Genomic DNA, 20,906 nt, shown 5'->3' on the forward strand with positions numbered 1-20,906 from the left:
GGAAAAAGAGAAAAGGAAGAAAAGAAGAAAGGGAGGGAGGAGAAAGGAGGAAGGGATGGAGGAGAAAGGAGGAAGGAGCGGGGGAGGGAAGGAAGAGAGGCAGGAGAGAGGGAGGGAGGGAGGGAGGAAAGATGGAGAGAAAGAAAAGTTTTCCAGGTTCCACCTCTGGACATTAATCACCAAGTTTGAGGTAAAGCCTGGGACTCTGAACTGTTAGCAGCTTAAGTTTGGGATCCAACGCAAGTACGAGCATGGAGTTCCAGTCCTCAGACAAATCTGAGATGAAAGCTTGAGGAAATTAGCAAGGAGACAAAGTATGAGAACCAGAAGGGGCCTGTGATCTTCCAGGGCACTGATTTCCCAGTCCAGTCCTTCTGAAGGTCCAGGGCCACAGGGGTCCTGCCATTACTTGATTCATGATCCCAGCCACTTCCACAGCTGTCAGCTTGGGTGGTACAGGGGCTCCAAGAGGAAGCGGTGGTAGAAGGCTGCCTCTTACGAGGACAAGGATGTCACAACAGTTTTCCAAGCTTCAGGCCAATGCCCCTCCCAAGCTACCAGATGTTGTAACTGGAGTTGTGCCTGCAAGAGTCCAGCACCACTTGAACTGGGTTCTCTTCCTCTCATGGAACAGAGAAGGATAGAACATGGCATCCCACGGGACTGAGGCGGGAGGGAGTACCCAGCAGAGGGAGGCCCACCTTGCTGTGGGAGTTTCAAGTGCTTCACAGCACAACACAAGCAAAAAAACAGAAGCACTCTTGCTCGCCCTTCGGCATGATGTCTTCAAGGCAGGTTTTCTCCTTTATCTTCCCCTGGTTCTTTGTCTTGAATGGGATCTGTCTGAACCCCATCTTTGAAGGTGAACTCATGTCAGATCTAGGCCTCACTGAGTGAGCAAGGCACCATAACTATGTTGGGCATGTGAATTTTGAATGTGGATGTTTCTCCTTGCTCGTGTCACCAAAGACCTGTTGAAGTCCTTGGGAATGTTTTACCATACTCCAACAAAGTGGGTTCATAATCAAATAAATCCAATTCATTCCGTTGGCCAGGCAGGAGATACCTGGGAAATCGCCACTATGGACATGCAACAGTTGGCTGGCATTTTCCATGACTCTTCTGTTTACTTCCTCCCTCTCTTTGCCTCTCTACTTTTTTCCACTTCAAGTGGAGACTAATATCAGACATTTGGAACAAGTTTAAAATTTACCAATGCCTCTCAGAAACACAAAATAACTACACTTTATGTCTTGCTAACTTACACAGCACATGGCTCAGATCACAAACCCCATTTCTGGAACTCTTGAACTTTCCAGTTCAAGTTCTCTGAGGGGCCCAGGACCCCTCAAGGCTGTCCTCACCTCGACCGGTCCACTCCTCGGGTGATGCTCTGAGGTGGGTCTTCCAGTCTTCCTGGAGGCCAGGGAGAGGGGGTAGCTGTCCTCTCTGCTCTGGGACTCTGTCTGGGGCCTGAGCCCTGGAGCAGGGAGTGTGGAAGGGCCTCTTCTGCGGCACCCACTAGCACCTCGCCGCACATTGTGTCTCCAATCCCTTCCTCACTTGTGAGCTGAACTCGAATTTCCTCTCCAGCTGGAAACCAGCCATCATTCCCAACTCTGTGGCTCATGGTAAACACTCTGTACTCTCAGTCTACCAGGCTTGACATTAAAAGCAAAGTGTTTGGAATTCGAAATCCTTCTTCTCTCCTCTAAGGGACGGGTTCTGAATTGAAAGCTTTCAGCTTGTGTATGAAATATAGAACTGTCCATTTTTTTTTTCAGCAGACAGTTGTTGAGGGCCTGCTGTCTTCCATTCATAGGTTCAGATATGCAGAGATGAAGTATACATGCTCCTACTTCTCTGCCCAACGTGTGGTCCATGGATCAGGAGCCTGGGCGTCCTCCGGGCACTAGATGGAGAGAGAGGAACCCAGACCCTGTTCCAGACCTACTGAATGAGGACCCACATTTTAACAAGACGCCCAGCAGAGTCGTGTGCTTAATGACATTTGAGGAGCACTGGCCTCTTGCCTTACTCACTAGCCCGCAATATATACCTATATCTGACAGATGTGAAAATGAAGCCAGAAATAGGTGAGAATTGCACCTGGAAGCACCAGGTCCTGACTAGAAACCAAGGCTTTCCCTCCAGGACCCCTTTCCCTGCCCTGTCCCCGGTGCATGATTCTCTAGAGGGTGCACACATTTCAGTCTCAGGCACTAAGCAAACCCGTTCTTGCTCCATCCCTCTCCAGTTCTGTGAATGCAGAGCAGAGAGCTCTGGATGGTCTCAAGGAGGTGGAAGGCGCCAGCTGAGAGCCGATGCATCACCTGTAAAGGAAGAGCTTTCCAAGGCCTATTGTAATGTGTTTATCTATTTCCCATCCATAAACATTTTTGAGTGCTCACCAAATGCTGGATGAATCAGGGAAAACAAAGTAGACTATAACAACCTGGGGACACATCCCAGGTTTGTAATCCGGCGGGGGAAACAGACACCATTAATACATAATTCAGGACGGCTTGACGGAGATTCCGTGGAGTTTCATGTCCTTTACTACGGAGCTGACACTTACATTTACCTCTAAAGGAAACGCTAGGTCAGTCAGTCACGCTGGACTGTTAATCCAGATGTGAAGAATCAGCTCTGAGGTTAAACCAGGCACAATCTAAATCTGTGGTGGAAGGAGTACAACTTTCAGAAAATAAAATTATTCAACTAAGTGATAATCGTTAGCAACATTAAAAAAGAAACAAAGTTGGTACGTTCTGAATGGAAGGAAAAATGTTTATTACTGAAACTAGGGGGTTTGTTGTTGTTTCTGCCGTCCTTTGGGTTAGAAATGGGCTGTTCTGACTAATCTAATATTCCTGGCAAACTGAGTGTTACCGTAGAAGAAGTGTGAAAACAAAGTCAACGAGACTGAGTCCACAAAAGACACATGAAACCGGGGTCAGAACATCTCATTCATAGTTTATGTGCCATGTTAGAAAATAGCACCCATAGTCCTGAAACTGTCATTCTCTAGTAACACAATTCTCAAAGCATTTTGAAATATTATAATATTACAAGATCATTTTTTAAATATTGCTAAAAGGATCTTATTTTTTTTAAATGATTTATCTTTCTAGTTGTCTGGAGTCTAGAAACTGAGAGCTTACTATGTTTAAATGCACCTTCAATAAGAAACTAATATTTCAGTCCCCAATAGGTATACAAAAGCCAGAAAACAAACTATACTCCAATTGAAAAATTAGTCATCATCTTTAATTCACAAAGAAGTAAGTTTTCCCAAAACAAACAGAAAACATCAGTGACCAACTGCTGCAGCTAAAAGGCATTAAGAAAATAGGAGAAATTATTGTGAAGACTCCAATAGTAGGAACAAGCAACAAGATCCAGAATTAGAAATCTATACGCAGAGCTAAGTTTTCAGTCCTAAATTATTGGCAAAAATTCCAAAGGAATAAGCATAATTATCTAGAGATTACTGAATACAAATCATCAGTAATGGTAATACATATCTTCAAAGAGAAGGGTAGAAAACAATTATTATTAACTATAAGAGGAACTGATCTCAAAAAAGAACACATAGAAATAAAAATAAACTTTGTATACATGTATTTCCCATTTCCTTAAAGTAAGAAGAAAAAATAATGTCAAATTTTGGGGGAGAAAAATCCCTAAGCACACAATGAGAAACGTTAAGATTAAAGATCATGGACTTGAATGTTGCTAAGAGAGTAGATCATAAATTTTCTCACCACAAAAAAGAAATGGTAATTATGGGGTGGGATGGAGGTAGTTGCTAATACTATGAGGTGGTAATCATTTTGCAATCTATAAACGCATCAAATCAACGCATTGTACACCTTAACTCACACGATAGTATACGTCACTTATATCTCAATAAAGCTGGGGGAAAAAAGATAAAGATCGTGGCAGGCCTCCAAAACACCAGCCCTCAAGAAGATTGTATTTTTAAAAAGATATTTTAATGAGTTTATCATCTTATGAACAATAAAAGAAAACAAACTTTGATTACACCAGAAGCAGCCCTGGCTCCCACAAGTTGCTTCAACTTCCTGCTGCAATCGCCTACAATCAAATATTTGGTTTATAAATACAAATATGATGGGTTTCCTGATAAACTCAAAAGCACCAAAAATCCTGTTTTATATGATTTTAAAGATCTTCTTCATTTCACTTTTAAAAACATGATAATATTAAACATATTTTGAATGAGGAGCACGGACTCCCACTTAGGGAGGCTGAAGCATACGTCTGAAACTCCTGAAACAACGTGAAGTAATAAAGGGATTTCGTTACGACCTTTGAGGATTGTGATAGGCATTTGGCTTCCCCACAGTTGGGGCTATTCCAACTATGATGAGAGGCTCAGAGAAAAGTGACATTTCTCGGGGCCTCTGCCATCAGTGGTACACAGAGCTGCTTGGCCAAGGGGGACAAAGTGGGCAAGAGCAAGCCCCAGCTGCTCTCACCCAGCCCTGGACTCTGCAGAGGAGGGGCTAGCTCTGACCCGTCTGCACAGACCAAGGATTCTGTGTAAGGGGAGGCAAGTCACTTACTCTCCCTAGATGTGGAGGCCACCCAACCTTTGTAGAATGAAGGCTTTCAACTCCTTCTTGCTTCAAACTCTATGACCCCTGGGTCTTGTCTTTTCTTGTGACTTTTCCGTGGCTTATCTGATTCATCACAGATGATCGTTCGTATGAAAATACTGTAGGTATAATGCCGACCCTTCATTTCCAATCTCCGAATAAGACATGACTGGACACCAGTGCATCTTATTAGCGAGGCTTCTCCTCACTGAAACTGTAGTCTCCTTTACATTTAGCAAAGCACTGATCATGTAGTTGGTTTTGAATAAATATTTAATTGTTTATATGAGAGGAATATCTTGAATCAGTGAATTTCTTGCCTGTTGATCAACTTTCTTGTTACATGTTTCTTATATTAAAAATCTAGACCAGTGCTATCCATGGAAATATAATCTGAGCCACGTATGTAATTTCAAACTTCTAGTAGCTACATTAAAAAAGTAAAAAGAAACTGTTAAATTAATTTTTATATATCTTATTTAACCCAATGTATCGAAAATATTATTTCAACAGGTAAGCAAGAGAAAAATTATTCCTAAGACAGTTTACACTTTTTACACTGAAGCTTTCCAGCTGCCTGCGCATTTCATCCCTGTGGCGCATGGCAGTGTGGCGTGGTCGTATTCTGCGTGCTCAGGGGCCACAAGTAACTAGTGGCTACCGTACCGGACAGCACAGATCTAGACAGTATAGGGTCAGTAAGATGTATAATGACAGATGCATGTTATATCTTACAATTTCACATACATTTCTTTTTAAAAGCTAAGTTTAATGTTTAAAGAGAAAGATCAAATGCTAGGGGCCGTGTAGTTCTGACCGTGCTAAAGAACTCTGCAGAAGTTGGAACTCGTGGCCTGATGCTCACTAATGCAAAGTGCGCTACTGTGTGTGCTAGGGAGCACTATGATGCTCAGGTTGTGTTCTAACTGGGATAGACAACTTCTCAGAGAGCCACCCCATAAACTAACCAGCAATCTGAGCTACTAGTTTTAAGATAAATATCCGAGCCCACATATTGGTGACGGCATTTACAGAGGCCTGCTGATTATCTGAGAGGTAATTGTGACAGCTGATAACTGAAAAGTTTTGAGGCTCATAATATACGGTCTTTACCTCTTCTCAACTGTTGCAAAACACCACCTCCTATACACCGTGTAAATCGCCTCTCTTTCTGGACAAGACTCTTTTCCTTCAAACTTGCCTTCATTGTTGTTTTTAACTTGACTTTACTCATATAAAAATCTGCATTGTTGAGGCAGAAGTGGTTTTCCCAGAACCACATAGCTCCCAAGCGAATGTTTTTCGTTTTCTGCCCCCAAATAGCCTGTGGGTCAGCTTCATAGTGACCTCTACGCTGAGGCTGTCCTCCCTTCTCCTCTGGTCTCATTTCTTTCCCATCCTTCTTTCTGGAATTCAACCTCCTGAGGACTGTCAGTAAAATATAGAGGTAGTTCTGGAAATCAACAAGCAGTTGGGAGTAGGGGACTGTGATGGAAACAATCGGAAAGAGAGGGGCAAAGTGGGAACAACTCCCAGCACTTTGCGCTATAAAGAGGTCAAAATGTGGGCTACAAATCACATCTGTCCTTGGCTGGACCCACAATTATAAGACACCTGAGCCCAAAGGCTTTAGAGCATCTGTCTGCCATTTGAGCCCAGAACGAGCTGCCTGGATATTGAGACTAGTCCTCCAATTAGCAACAATTGAGCTCAGGATGAGAGCTGTGCTATCCTTTTTCCTCTCCCCAGTTTTGTTATTCTAGCAGCTGTCATCACCATTCATATCCACTCACAGACTGTACATAGGAAAGGAGCTCCATTCAAGTTTTGTATCCAGTTTAATGTTGCAGCCCTGCTAATGTGAATTTATGGAAACCAGTGGTAAATATAAATGCTAGCTGCACTCCCACTCACCATGGGATGTTAGTCGATATTTACATTTAGAAGTTTAACACAGCCTGGCCTTAATCCAATCTTCTCTAACATTCCCTTAACAGCCCCAGTTTTCTAAACCTGATGGTTACCATGTATAACGAGAGGACAAAAGGGGAAGACGATAGGAAGCGGTTATAAATATAAACCACCTTTTAAGATTTACACAGGGATTTTGTTAGTAAATTCAGAGAGTTGTGTACGCTAGAGCTAAATTTTTGCCTGCGCGCTTAGAAACGAACAGAAGCGTGCAGGGAAATGATCTGTTTTCTTGGCTCCCGCCTCCACCCCCACGCTTTGTAACTTTTAAATTAAAAAGAAGGCAGCCAATCAAGAACCAAATACAGTTACAACTGCATTACTTTTCAGAATTATCCACCAGTGAAATACACGCGGAAAGTGAAAACAAAAAATAAATCCCCTTGGGCATATCAATTAGTATTTTAACTTTTTTCCCAAACGAGCTTAAACCTTTAAACTCAATAACAGAACTTTAGTCATCAATGTTTAAGGTCTATGAAATACTTTCTCTTCAAGATTGTGTTGGCTATTCAAGGGCCTTTGCTTTTTCTATGCAAGTTTTAGAATTAACTTGTCAATTTTTACCGGAAAAAAAAAATCCTGTTGGAACTTCGATCAGGCTTACATTGGCTGTATACATCAACCTGGGGAGAACGGACAGCTGGACTATGTTGGACTTCTGAGCCATGAACACGTATATATTCTCCGTTTATTTAGGCCTTCGTTAGTTTCTTTCAGCAGTGGTTTGTTTGTAGTTGTCAGGGTAGAGGTCTTCAATGCCTTTTGTGAAATTTATTCCTAAGTATTTTATGTTTTTCTGAGGTTATGGTAAATGGAATTTTTCAAAATCTCACTTTTCAAATATATGCTTGAGAAAACTCAGCCAGCCCCCTGAGGGCTTGCAATCAGGGAGGAGGCACCTTCCACAGGGCAGCCCGGAGCCACTCCCTGCCCCGCCCCTGTCGCCCTGTTTCTCCACCTCATGTGTAGCTGAAGCCCTCCTGGACACAAAATGCTGCTGATCCCCTCTCCTTCCTCCAGTTTGCTGCCAGCCGCTGGAGTTTTTGCTTGTTGTGTTTTTGTTTGGAGGGAGGGCACGCACAGGAATCCTCGGGCCAGATGAGAAGGATTCACAGAGCATGCTGTAAAGAAACAGATGGAGAGCTCACATAAGCACACTCTGTGCCTCCGACGGATGCATGCCGGACTCGGATAATCGAGTTAGACAACGTCCTCTACTAGCCCTGTGCGTTTTGTGGAAAGAGCCTGTTCCCAGTGGCACGCGGAGACGTCCCTTTGCTGCCTCTGTTCTCTGGGGAGACGAGGATGTGATTATGCGAGTCACTAGCCAGGGAGGACAGAGCAAAACAGGAAAGGTAAATAGGATTCTCAGGGTTCTGAGTTTACATTTCAAAGGTCAGAATGAGGTTTGTGAACTTTCTCGTAGCAGAGCATGTTCTCCCAGGTCCAAGTAGGACTCAACCAAGAGCCAAGGCAAAGGCCCCTGGGTAGCAGTAGGATCGTCTAAAACAGCACCTGTTGCTCTAACCTCTGCTCGGCTCACTGAGCACTGGTGAGTTGGTGAGTGAAAGACCCTCCTTCCCTCCCCCACCGCCCCCACACTCACCGCACATGTGAAACTGGACAGGACTAGGCAGCTCTCTGGGCTCCTGCTGCTTCCAGGCCTTGCAGAGGTAGCAGGTGTCCCAGAAGCTGCTCTGTCTGGGGAGCCTTCTTGTTTCATCCTTTTGGGAGCCCCTCCGCTGGCTCGGGACTCCAGGCCTTGACTGCTGGTTTCCATTCATATCACAGAGGATCTTCTTCTGGCAACTGCTTCATTTCCCAACTTATGTTTGACATTTGTGGTTAATACTTATTTCTGCCATCATCCTTGTGGCCCACAGAGGTGAAATTATTCTACAGTGAGAAGAGCTAGCATTTCTGTAGCACTTACAATGTGCCAAGCACTCCTCCAAATGATTTTAATAAAACCAGTTTAATCCTCACAGCAACACCGTGAGACAGAAACTGTGAAAGCCCTATTTTATGGACATGAAGGTCAAGGTACAGAGAAGTGAAGAAACTGTCCCAAGCTTCCCTGGCGGGAAACTGGCACAACAGGAATTCAAATCCATGTCGTCTGGCCCCAGAGTACTCATTCCTAGGCAGTGGACTACCCTGCCTCTCCCTATGTCTAAAAAAGATCCTGCAAAGGTAAGCCAAAAACTGCCTCTATAATCTTTACACTTGACAATGTATATTCATAGGCAATATTGTCAGCAGACATTTAGTGCTGGGTGTAGAGTCACTACAAATACTTTGGCCATGAGGCGTTTGAGAGAGGATTGACCCTCAGACATCTCTGTGCAACACAAGAGTCCAAATGGGAGAGGACGGCAGGAGAAAGAAGGAGGGGACAGAGACTGAGAGAGAGAGACAGAGAGAGAGAGAGAGAGAGAGAGAGAGAGAGAGGCGGGGGGCATAGACTAATGACCTGGAAATACAGAGAACTGTGAGAAGGGACCAGCCAGCAACCAGAGGAACAGGAGCTAGGACAATCAAGGAGATGCTCAGAAGGAAATGCGATACAAACCTGGAAATGTCTAGTATACACACAGGCTCGATCAAGCAGGGAGAACTGAAAGAATGTGATACTTGGGCTTGAGGTAAAGGGAGGAGCCATAAAGGAACTCTAAATAGGAGAGGGAGCCAGGAAGGGAACTAGATTTGAGAACAAATATACACGTCCTAGTTCACAGAGGGCTGCCTAAGTGGGTGCCTCCTGTGCTGGAAATAAAGCTCTTGGAGGTATGATGTCTGCCTCTGTGCTTTCATGCATGCGAATGCCCCGGCAGGTGCCCAGCCAGGCAGTAGCTAGCTCTGCATTGACAGCATCCACCGAGCGGCAATTCACATGGTCCCCAAAGGGGAGAAGGCTGTTTTGCGGCCTCTGGTCCCCAATACCAGACCAAAGTCTCAAGGCCTTGGGTGTGGCAGCAAAAGTGGAACAAGTGTCCATTGTTTTTATTAACAACAGAAATATATTTCTTGGGGTAAGTATGCACGCTCTTGGAAGTTAAGATAATAAGTACGAGTTTAAAGAAAGACAAAACCAAATTTAAGTGATTTGGAAAAGTGTGTACATATTATATAGAAAGAAAAGACTGGCATAAAATAGATAAGAATACAGTTACCAAAAGGTGGTTGGGCTACAGTAATTTTTTTCCTACATTCCACTTTTCTGTCTTTTCCAAATACTCCACAGTGAGCATGTATTATTTTTTCTCTTATTTTTATCCTGAAAATTATTATTTTACCAAAACATTACAAGGTACATATGAACAAAAGAAAAATTGAAATTCTGCAACGTTCTACCACTCAAGAGATAATTTTTAGGATTTTGGTATATATTTTTATAGAGAAATATTTCTTATTCACTCTTTTTATTTATCCATGGCAAAGTTCCCTCTCTGCTGATATCAGTTCTATGAGTTTTGACAAACACAGTCATGTAACCATCACCCAATCAAGATACAGAAAAGCTTCATTATCCAAAAAAATTCCCTCTTGCTGCCCCTTCATTCAACTCTTCTCTCCACACTCAGCCAGTCAACGATTGTTCTATTTTTATTTCTGTAATTTTGCCTTTTCCAGAATGTTCCATAAATGGAATCATACAGTATGTAGCGTTTGAGTTTTCCTTCTTTCAGTTAGCGTGATACATTTGAGATTTATCCGTGTTGTTGCATGAATCAGCAGTTTCTTCTTTTGTACTGCATGGATGTACCACAGTTCACCTTTCTACCAGCTTTAACCTTTAGGTTGAAACATCCATTAGGGCATCAGGACATCTGGTTTGTTTCCAGGTTTGGGTGACTATGAATAAAGCAACCATGAACGTTTGCATGCAGTGTTCATTTTCTTGGGTGAATACCCTGGAGACGGATGGCTGGGTCATATGGTAAGTGTATGTTTAACTTCACAAGAAACTGCCAAACATTTTCCAAAAAGGCTGTACCAATTTGCGTTTCCACCAGCAATGTATTTTCAGTTGCTTCGCATCCTTGTCACCATTTGTTACTGTCAGTTGTTGTTGTTGTTTTGTTTTAGTCATTCTAATACACTCGAAGTGGTATCTCACTGTAGTTTCAATTTGCATTTCTCTAGACAAAAGACGTTGAGTCCATTTTCATGTGCTTATTTGTCATCTGAATTTCTTCTTTGGTGAAGTATCTGCTCAAATCCTTTGCCCATTTTCTTATTAGATTGTTTGTATACTTAAAACTGAGTTCTGGAAGTTATTTACATAAACTGGATACAAGTTTTTTGTCACCTATGTGTTTTGTAAATACTTTCCCCAGTGTGTGGCTTGTCATTTTATTCTCCTCACAGTTTCAAGATCAGAAGTTTTAAATGAAGTCTACTTTATCAACATTTTTCTTTTATGGATAGTGCTTTTGCTATTGTATCTAAGAAATCTTTGCCTAACCCAGAGTTACAAAGATTTTCTCCTATGTTTTCTTCCAGGAGTTACATAGCTTCAGTTTTCACATTTAGATCTACAATTCATTTGAGCTAAGTTTTTAAACAAGGTGTAAGGTATGGGTTGAGGTTCTTATTTTTGCCATGAATATCTAGTTGTTCCAGCACCATTTGTTGAAAGCAGCATCCTTTCTCCATTGAATGCACTTTGCAGCATTATCAAAAATCTATTGGCACCTTTTCAACAAGTGATGCTGGAGCAATTGAACACCCATAAGGCAAAAAAAAAAAAATGGAACATTAACCTCATACTTTATAAAATATTAACTCAAAATGGAACACAAACTCAAATGTAAAACTTAAAACTATAAAATTTTATTTTAAAACGTAGGAAAATATCTTTGAGATCCAGGGGTAGACAAAGAGTTCTCAGACTGGACAGCAAAAGCATAATTTTAAAAACTGAAAAATTGACATCATCAAAATGTAAAGCTTTTGCTATACAAAAACCTCTGTTAAGAGGATGAAAAGACAGCCTATAGATTGGGAGTACGTATTTGCAAACCATATATCTGACAAAGGACCAGTATCTACAATATATAAAGAACCCTCAAAACTCAACAGTAAAGAAAAAATCCAATTAAAAAATGTACAAAAGTCATGAAGACATATTTAACCAAAGTGGATATACAGTTGGTAAATACGCACATGAAAACATGTTCAAAATAATTCTCCATTAGAGAAATGCAAATTAAAACCACAATGAGATATCACCCTCCCCCTCTCAGAATAGCTCAAATGAAAAATAAGGGACACTACCAGGTGCTGGTGAAGAAGCAGAGAAACTGGATTACTCAAACACTGGTGGTAAGAATGTAAAGACGACTGGAAAACAGTTTGGCAGTTTTTTAAAAAACTAAATATGCAATTATCATACAACCCAGCAACTGTGTTCTTGGCATTTATCCCAGAAAAATGGAAATTTGTATTCAAATAAAAAACTTGTATAGGAACGTTCATTTCAGCATTGTTTATGATAATCAAAACTGGAAACTACCCAGATGTCCTTCAAAGGGCAAATAGTTAAACAAACTGTGGCTCATTCATACCATGGAATAAGATTCAACAGCAAAAAGGAACAAACTGGTGATGCGCAAAGCAGCTTGGCTGAATCTCCAGAGAATAATGCTGAGTGAAAAAAGCCAATCCCAAAATGTTAAATATGTGATTCCATTTATACAACATTTTTTAAATGATAAAATTGTAAAGAGGGGGAACAGATTAGTGGTTACCAGGAGTTAAGTATCAGAGTGAGGGGAAGAAATTGGTGTGGTTACGAGAGGGAAAGATGAGGGGTCATCGTGGTGATGGAACTGTGTTTTGTGAGTACTTTTTAAAGGTAGATCCATGAACCTACACAGGTGATAAAATTGCACAGAACTACATAACACACACACACAGATGGGTGCAAGGAATACTAGGGAAGTCTGAATAAGATTGATGGACTGATTCACTGCGATTGATCCATCATATACTATAGTTTTGCAAAATGTTATTATTGAGGGAAACTGAGTAATGAGTACATGGGGTCTCTCTCTACATACAATTTCTCAAAAGTGCGTGTGAATCTACAATTATCTCAAAAAAACTCTTTTGAAAAATCAACTGGTCATATATGCGTGAATCTACTTCTGGAACCTCTCTTTTGCTCCATTCATTTCTATGTCTACCCTTTGCCAACACCACACTGTATTGATTATTGTAGATTTATATAGGTCTTGGAATCTGGTAGTATGAGTCCTCCAACTTCGTTCTTCTTTTTTAAAAGTGTAGTTTTTTCTTCAAAATTCTAGATCTTTTGACTTTTCATACAAAGTTGAAATCAGTGTGTAAATTTCTCCAAAAAATTCTGCTAAGATTTTGATTGGTATTGTGTTGAATCTATGTCAGTTTGGGGACAATGGACATCTTCACACTGTCAAGTTTTTCAGTTCATGAACATGATGTATCTCTCTCCATTTATTTAGGTTCTCTTTCTTTCATCAGAGTTTTGTAGCTTTCAACATACAGATCTTGCACATATTTTGTTAGATTTAGACCTAAATATTTCATGTCTCTGATGCTCTTTTAAATGCCATTCACTTTTTAAATTTTGATTTCCAATTGTTTATTGCTACTAAATAAAAATACAATTAATCTTTGTATGCTATTATTGATCAGTCTTGCTGAACTCACTTCTGGATTCTAGTAGAATCTGTTTTTGTAGATTCCTTTGGATTGTCTGCATTGACAATCAAGGCATCTGCCAAAAAGCTCATTGTTTCCAGTTTTGTCTATTATAAAAATTACTTCAATGAATGTCCTTTTACATACTTTTTTTTTTACTTTATTTTTATTTTTGCTCACTTAACTTATTATATCCTCAACAGATACACACATTTTGATTTGTTTTTTATGTTTTTGTGGGGTTTTTTGGTTTGGGTTTTTTTTTTTTTTTTTTTGAGGAAGATTAGCCCTGACTCGATGAGCAGTGCCATGTCCACGTCCAGGATCCGAACCAGCGAAACCCCGGGCTGCCGAAGCAGAGTGCGCAAACTTAACCACCCGGCCACGGGGCTGGACCCTACACACATTCTTTTTTTTGAGGAAGATTAGCCTTGAGCTAACTACTGCCAATCCTCCTCCTTTTGCTGAGGAAGACTGGCACTGAGCTAACATCCATGCCCATCTTCCTCTACTTTATACGTGGGATGCCTACCACAGCATGGTGTGCCAAGCGGCGCCATGTCCACACCCAGGATCCGAACCGGCGAACCCCGGGCCTCACAGAAGCAGAACGTGCGAACTTAACTGCTGCGCCACCCGGCCGGCCCCCACATTTTTGAATCCTGATACAATATCTCTAAGGCTAACGTATCCTCCAAAGTTGCGTCTGCTCTCAGGGCTAGAACCTGGAGAGGTACCTTTTCTCTCTGAGGAGTACCTCTCCTCAACAGCAAGGTGGCATTTTGGATATCTGCCTACTTGTAGATATAACTTTTAAAGTCTAGATAGGATCAGCTTGAACACACCATTCCCATTTTGTAGAAAATCCCTTGTTCCTCCTTCCAGTCTCAACCAAAGATTTCCACAACCCCCAGATTGTCGCGGGCACTGGAGTGAAAAGGGAGAAGGGCTGGTCAGAGAGCTTCAAGGCTTACATTCTCCAGGTAATCTCTGACTTCTGCTTCCTGCTTCCAATTCTCAGTTCATCCTGTGAATCATTCAGGCAGCATGTGCACACTCTCTCTCCTCTATAACATGTCCACCCAGTCAACTCAGAACTTTGCCTGAATTTCCAGCAAAAGAATAACACCTTAAAAAAATACGTAAGTCTTTGTGTGTCTAGGCAGATTTGACTGAAGTTTTGATGAAGAGGATTTAAATTGCATATTTGCAAACAGCATACAATTAAAAATTAGCCATCTCTGCTCCTAAAACTCCTCTTGGCCACCACCATTTTTCACGGCCAGACTACCTCCACATAGCACACCAGGTTTTCCCCACCTTGTTGGCCTTTGTACTTTTCCATTGTCTTACATCTGTCCTCCACCATCACCCCTCCTATCAAATTACCCTAATCCAAATGACCTGAGTGACAGGGGAAGGCCAGCTTCACAGTCTTATGCTTAGGTACTAAATATTCTTATTCTGATTATGAAGGTGAGCATTGACAAGACCATTGCAATACCATAAACCGCTAGTTAAAAGAAAGACAATACCTGTGATTCCTTGGCAGCAATGTTTTGGTTCTTCCGAGAGACATAAACTCTACCTCTATTTGTATTTCTGCTTAGTCTCACTTTCACAGGGTTTTCCAAAGAGTGGTCCATGTTTGAGAAACTGCGCTGCAATCGTAAGGGGCTGACAGCCAAAAAATACCTGATTCTTTTTTTAATTGCAAACTTTTCTTGTATCTTGCTGTTAGTTAAAAAGAGGTTGCTTTTATGTTCTGGTCTTTTTTCTCTCTCCTCTCTTTTTTGATTAATATAAAGTAAGGTAAGACCTGAGAAATGCTTCTTGTAATGATAAGGAAGAAGTAGAATTGACTGATGGAAGGAGAGAGGAACAAGAGGAAAGAAAAAGAAGGAGTTACAGTGAAAGCCTTAAAAACACGCTTGTTATAGACAATATTTGCTCAGAGATCATTCTTTTTTCAACAGTAACACACTTAAAGGGTCATTTTCTTCAAAAAGCTACAGCCAAATTTCTGTGGGCTGTTCAAATCATGAATTAAAGTGATTAAGCCCATAACTACTACCAACTAAAACAATCGAAATGTCATGGTAACAAATGATTCTCTAGCTGAAAGTCAGAGCTCAGGGGTATAAAATTATTTTCCATAAAATGGTAATCATTCTTTCCTTAAAATCTTAGCCTTGTGTTCCTTGAAGTTAAATTCTTTCCTAAGCTTTGTTTACAAGTGTTTCCACCAATTCCGGTTCCCAGAATCAGAAGTGCTTGTCTAATAATTAGGAGTCTTAATAAAGTCGGAGATGAGACAGGAACTGCCTGCACTTGCTTTTCCTTCTTTCCCCAATATGTTGAGAAAGGATAAATCAGGGACCATCCTGCGAGTTACTGTAACCGTTTTAACGGAGGAGAATATCAGGGAGGGTCTCAGTCCCAGAGTTGGAGGAAGTTGCATTGCTGATTTGTATCCTTTCCAATCAGCCAGAAACAAAATTGTTGGCCTAACACACATGTAAAATCTGCTTATTAAGCTTACTCACAATTAAATAAATACAGACAAAAACAACATTGAGATTCTTTTTTTCATCCAACCGATCAGATAACTGAGAACCGAGAACCCAGGATAAGTGAGTGTCGGGACATGAGCACTGTGATACAGCGCTCACGGGAATTCAAAGTGCTGCCCCCTTGTTGGAGCATAATTTCAGGATCTATGAAATAAAAAATACACATACTTAGTCATCCCACTTTTAGAAATCTGACCTACATATATAATAAGACTACCTAAACACATATTGTAAAGATGTTCTTTGCAAGATCCTTTGTTTACAAAAAAAAAAGAATGCATCCATTACTAGAAGAATGAATAAATAAGCTATAGTAAATGTATGAAATGGAAGGTTATGCAAATATTAAAAGAATGAGAGAGATCTATATAAACTGCCTTGGAGCTGCCTTGAAGTTTGCCATGATACTTGGTTAAATTAAGATTCTCAGTATGAAATGACTCCATTCTTTGTAAAATTTACCAAAGAAAACTTGCCTTTGGTCACTTGGGATTAATTGACAGAATTTATAACGCAACCCAGAGAAATCTGTCTCTAAAGGACATCTTCTTCTAGGGACCCTTCTACTTCCTACTATGTAGTGTATCATTGCCAAGCTTTGTGACAATTCATAGTAAGGCTCTGTTGTTAAAAACTCACTTATTTGAAGAACCCTAACTGCCAAACAGATTAATTCACAAGCAATTGTCTCGATCACAATAGCTTAGTTCACTTTCAAATGGATTCAAAACAAGGATCCTTTAAAAGGCATGATTTCCTGGTGCTTTAAAAATATGACTCCACTTACACAAACTTGAGGGGAATATATCTGTTATGTAAATTGAGGAATGCAAGCAATTTAAGACCTCGGACAGTCCTTTTTCAAAGTAACTTGTCATCCTCAGCTTGTAGGTACACAGGAGTTACGCCATCGTCTCTGCCCTCTAGAAGCTGACAATTCCTCACCTTGTACTAGGTGAGGCGAGTCACTCGCAGTTCACCTTTAACACTAAATGCTTCAACATGCCCCCTGGAAGCTCACAAGCCATCAGTTATAATTCACCCACGTGTTGCAGCAGAAGCCTTTCCCGGTTTATCACGTTTTTACGTATTGGCTCAGGCTCCTTTTGCTCTCTCTACTAAACAATAAGTTTCCATGAACTGAGTTTTTGGGGACCCATGAAGTCCACATGAATCACAAAACACATTAGCTTCAACTTTCCAGCCACTGAAGAGCAAACGTCACAGATCCTTTCAGTCAACCATCAAGGCTGCCGCCCCGAGGAGCAAAGGGACAATTCCAAGAGCCAAGAGCACGGGAAGCAGCTGAATTAGATGTCAGGAGGGCCCAGGTTCAAGGCCAGCACAGACACCCCCTTCTCTGCGGCCCTGGGCAAGGCTTGTAACAACTAACTTGAGCTTCTTCCCACCTGGGAAACAGACAATCATCGCCTTCCTTTGACATGTGGACAAATTAATTAGCCGAGGTTTGGAAACGTTGTGAAAGCAAAATGATACTCGTAAACGCCAAATATTAGCTGATTGTGTTTTTGATTTCATGGTTTTATTTTGGCATTGCATATCACATTACATACACTGAGAAGCAGGAAATACTGCCACCTTGTATCTGATTATTCCTGCTTAAATTACAGAAGGGCTAACCTCAGGGATTACAAAAATTCCTCAGGACTTATAAGTCATCATGCCTTATTAAGAAAAAAGATTATTATTTGCAAGAGATCTTAATATCCTATAACATACATCACCCATTCTTTTTATTAGTTATGCTCCACAAACACTCATAGAGATGCTACAGTAGTTTGGCCACCATCTTATAGCTTAGGAAATAGGCAGGCTGCACATACGCCTTGCACAGGCAACTTCCTATAATTAGAACTCATGCTTTCTAAATTAGCAATCAGTCTCTCCAATGAATCACATCTTCATACAAAAGAAATTGCCCAAACAGGCTTCATAGGCACCTAAGAGAAAAAAGCGTATGGTCTTTAGAGATTTGGCAGATGTCAGGAACAGTTTTCTTTATAGGCAGACCTATAAAGAAAGACTAAATTCCATAAGCTCCAAAGTTCTCTCTCGACCCTTTAAAGTTAGGCTACATATAGACGGGAAATTGTCTCTTTAAAAAATATATTTTATGGGCCAGCCCGGTGGCGTAGCAGTTAAGTTCGCACGTTCTGCTTCAGCGGCCCAGAGTTCGCGGATTCGGATCTTGGGTGTGGACATGGCACCGCTTGGCAAGCCATGCTGTGGTAGGTGTTCCATGTATAAAGTGGGGAAAGATGGCCATGGATGTTAGCTCAGGGCCAGTCTTCCTCGGCAAAAAGAGGAGGATTGACAGCAGATATTAGCTCAGGGCTAATCTTCCTCAAAAATATATATGTGTGTGTTTTAGCTTTGTTTACCATCTGTATTGAAGAGAATAAAAATGGATCAATGTGAATCTTAAATATATATATATATATTAACATAGGAGACTTCCTGAATCCATATCACTATTTAATTTGCTGAGAGGTGATTTGTTATCTCCTCCCAGAGCTCAGCAAAGTCCAGAGTCCTGAATGCTGTGCTGGAGAGTTTGGACCTTATTCTGATGACCAAGGGGAACCCAGGGTGGAAGGGAAGGAAGGAGTCGTGTGAAACACTCAGGTTTACATTTTGGAAAACTCCCTCTGGCTTTCTGAAGAAGGATGGTCCGGGAAAGGCAAGACAAATGTGCAGAGAGACAGATCAGGGGAGCTGAGAGACTCTGAGATTGTGGAGGCTTGAACGAGGACAGAGGCAGTGAAGCTGGAGATATGAAAAAAATCCAAGAGCTATTAAGTAGATAAAATCAGAGGGCCATACAGAGGCTAGCAGGGATGGGATCCAGAGCCCAAGTGTAGGGATTGACCTTAGGTAAAAGAAGGAGCATCTGTTCCATCATGATTGAGGAAAAGGAGACAAATACGTGTTGAAAGAATGAAGAAGGAACACGACAAATCCATCAATGAATGTGCGAGGAAAGCGAGAGAAAAGTGGTCAGAAGATGGAGATCGGCAGAAGACAGCGACAGATCCAGATAACCTCAGAGGAGCCACGCTCTCTTGAGTGTGTAAGACGTGGGGCGTGAACAGGGACCGCAGCAGGCCCCACTGGGCAGACCCCAGCAGATGAGTCCTGGCGGGCAGCAAGGTGGGAGTCCCGGCGGGAGACAGAGGGCATGCTCCGTGAACCAGGGAAAGTATTTGCTACAGAACAAAGCTTTGCTCTAATTCCTCAGTTTCTATCAAGGTTATTCTGAAGTCTAATTCTGATCTCAAATGTACACTTTTAGTTCTTCCTTCCACGCGAGTGTCATCTGTAAATTAAAAGGGCAATGTTTTCTAGTTACTCACCAAAGGCAATATTAAAATACCTGGCCACAGGTCTCTTGGGCTGCTCTTGCACCAAGGGTGGCCACCTCAGTTCCGAGACCTGTGTCCTCCGGGCCAGGCGGTCCCTGGGCACTGATGAATAGCTTCAAAAGTCTCCTAAAGTCAAACAAAATAAGACAAATTTCTAACGGGCACTACAGGCATGTACACGCACACGCACACACACACACAAGGAAATGGTGTTATTTAGGGCAGAAATGAAACAAAAACACCTTTTAAAAGACTAATACTAACTAAATGTCCCATGACAAGATGAAATGCTTTGCATTTCAAGTACAAATTTAGATAAATAATACAGCAAATTCCTAGGAAAATTTTGTAATGTGGCATACAGAAAATAAAAATTAGAAGTCCTAGACTTGTTTCTAACACCGTGCGTACCCGAGAACCTCCCCAAGTTCAGTAACAAAGGCCGTGAGACGACAGAATGCCGAGGCCTCTTTAGACGAACATATAGCACTTCCTTCAGAAAAAAATAAATTATGAGTTTTTTCCATGCCACGAAAGCTGCGCAAGTCATCAACCCAACCAAAGCATTCAAACGGAGGACCTGCTGGGCCACCAAGTGCATGCTGTGAGGTGGGCTGCTGTCTTCTGCAGAAACCCTTCCACCCGGGGCCTCCCCTCAGCGTCGATCTCCCTCCATTTAATCTCCCTAATCCTAATTCCTCTCAGCCAAAACCTGCACGGCCAGGAGAGGCTATCTAGGGAAAAAATATGAAGGTTTCATCTCTATCCAAGCTGAAATAGGGATGGTATAAATGTTCTTTTACGGCTAGAAAATAAATAATCTCTCGTGCCCACTTCTTGTATCCTTGTTTTTGTGCTTCTAGAAGACTTTCGATCCCGGACACGTCCCTTACGTACGGAGGGCCAGAGCCAGCAGCTCAGCCGCTGGGCAGCAGAGACCGGGGCGCACCAGGCTGCCTGCTGGCTTTCTTTGGCCAGGCTCCCCCGGAGTCTAGAGGGAAAATGGATGGCTCTTACTCACAAAGCAGAATAACAACCCCTAGAATTTTACTTTCTCCTTCAACTATTTTTTAATCTTAAAGAGATAATTCAAGAAAAAGATGCCAATGGTGTCCCTTCTCAAAATAAGCTCATAGGCATGAATAAGCTTTTTCTGAGGTCTGAAAGAAAAATCTAGAGCTTCTGCCTTAGGAAAAAGCAAACAAATCCCACGCGATTCTAAAAGGAGGCTTTGCCCACGTCCTCCTCTCTGTAGACTGACGAGGCTCCTGCTGCGTGGAGTGCGTTCTTCACCAGCTCCCTCACGAAGCACGGCCACCACACCTGGATCTGATGCAGCGGCCACAGGACCACCAGCGCACGCAGGAAACGCGGAGCGGGCGCTTGAAGCCTCCCGCACGTCTGTGAAGTGGACTGAACCAAAACGACTGTCTGGGAAAAAAAGAGTTTTTAAAAACGCCAAGAAAATTTTTTAAGCACCAGTTTATAATCAGCTTACAAATCACCTCAACAGCTACTAACAAGTAAGAATGTTCCAGCCGAGCGGACACTGGATAGAAAACAGGGAATCTTGGTGAATATGTTTGCCTGATGAATGAAGTCTTGCAGCTTTTGCAGAATGAACAAGTGACACAGCCATGGGTTCCCCTTCAATTCTGACCAGT

The sequence above is a fragment of the Equus przewalskii genome, chromosome 25 (genome assembly GCF_037783145.1).
Source record: "Equus przewalskii isolate Varuska chromosome 25, EquPr2, whole genome shotgun sequence".
Classification (NCBI taxonomy): Eukaryota; Metazoa; Chordata; class Mammalia; order Perissodactyla; family Equidae; genus Equus; species Equus przewalskii.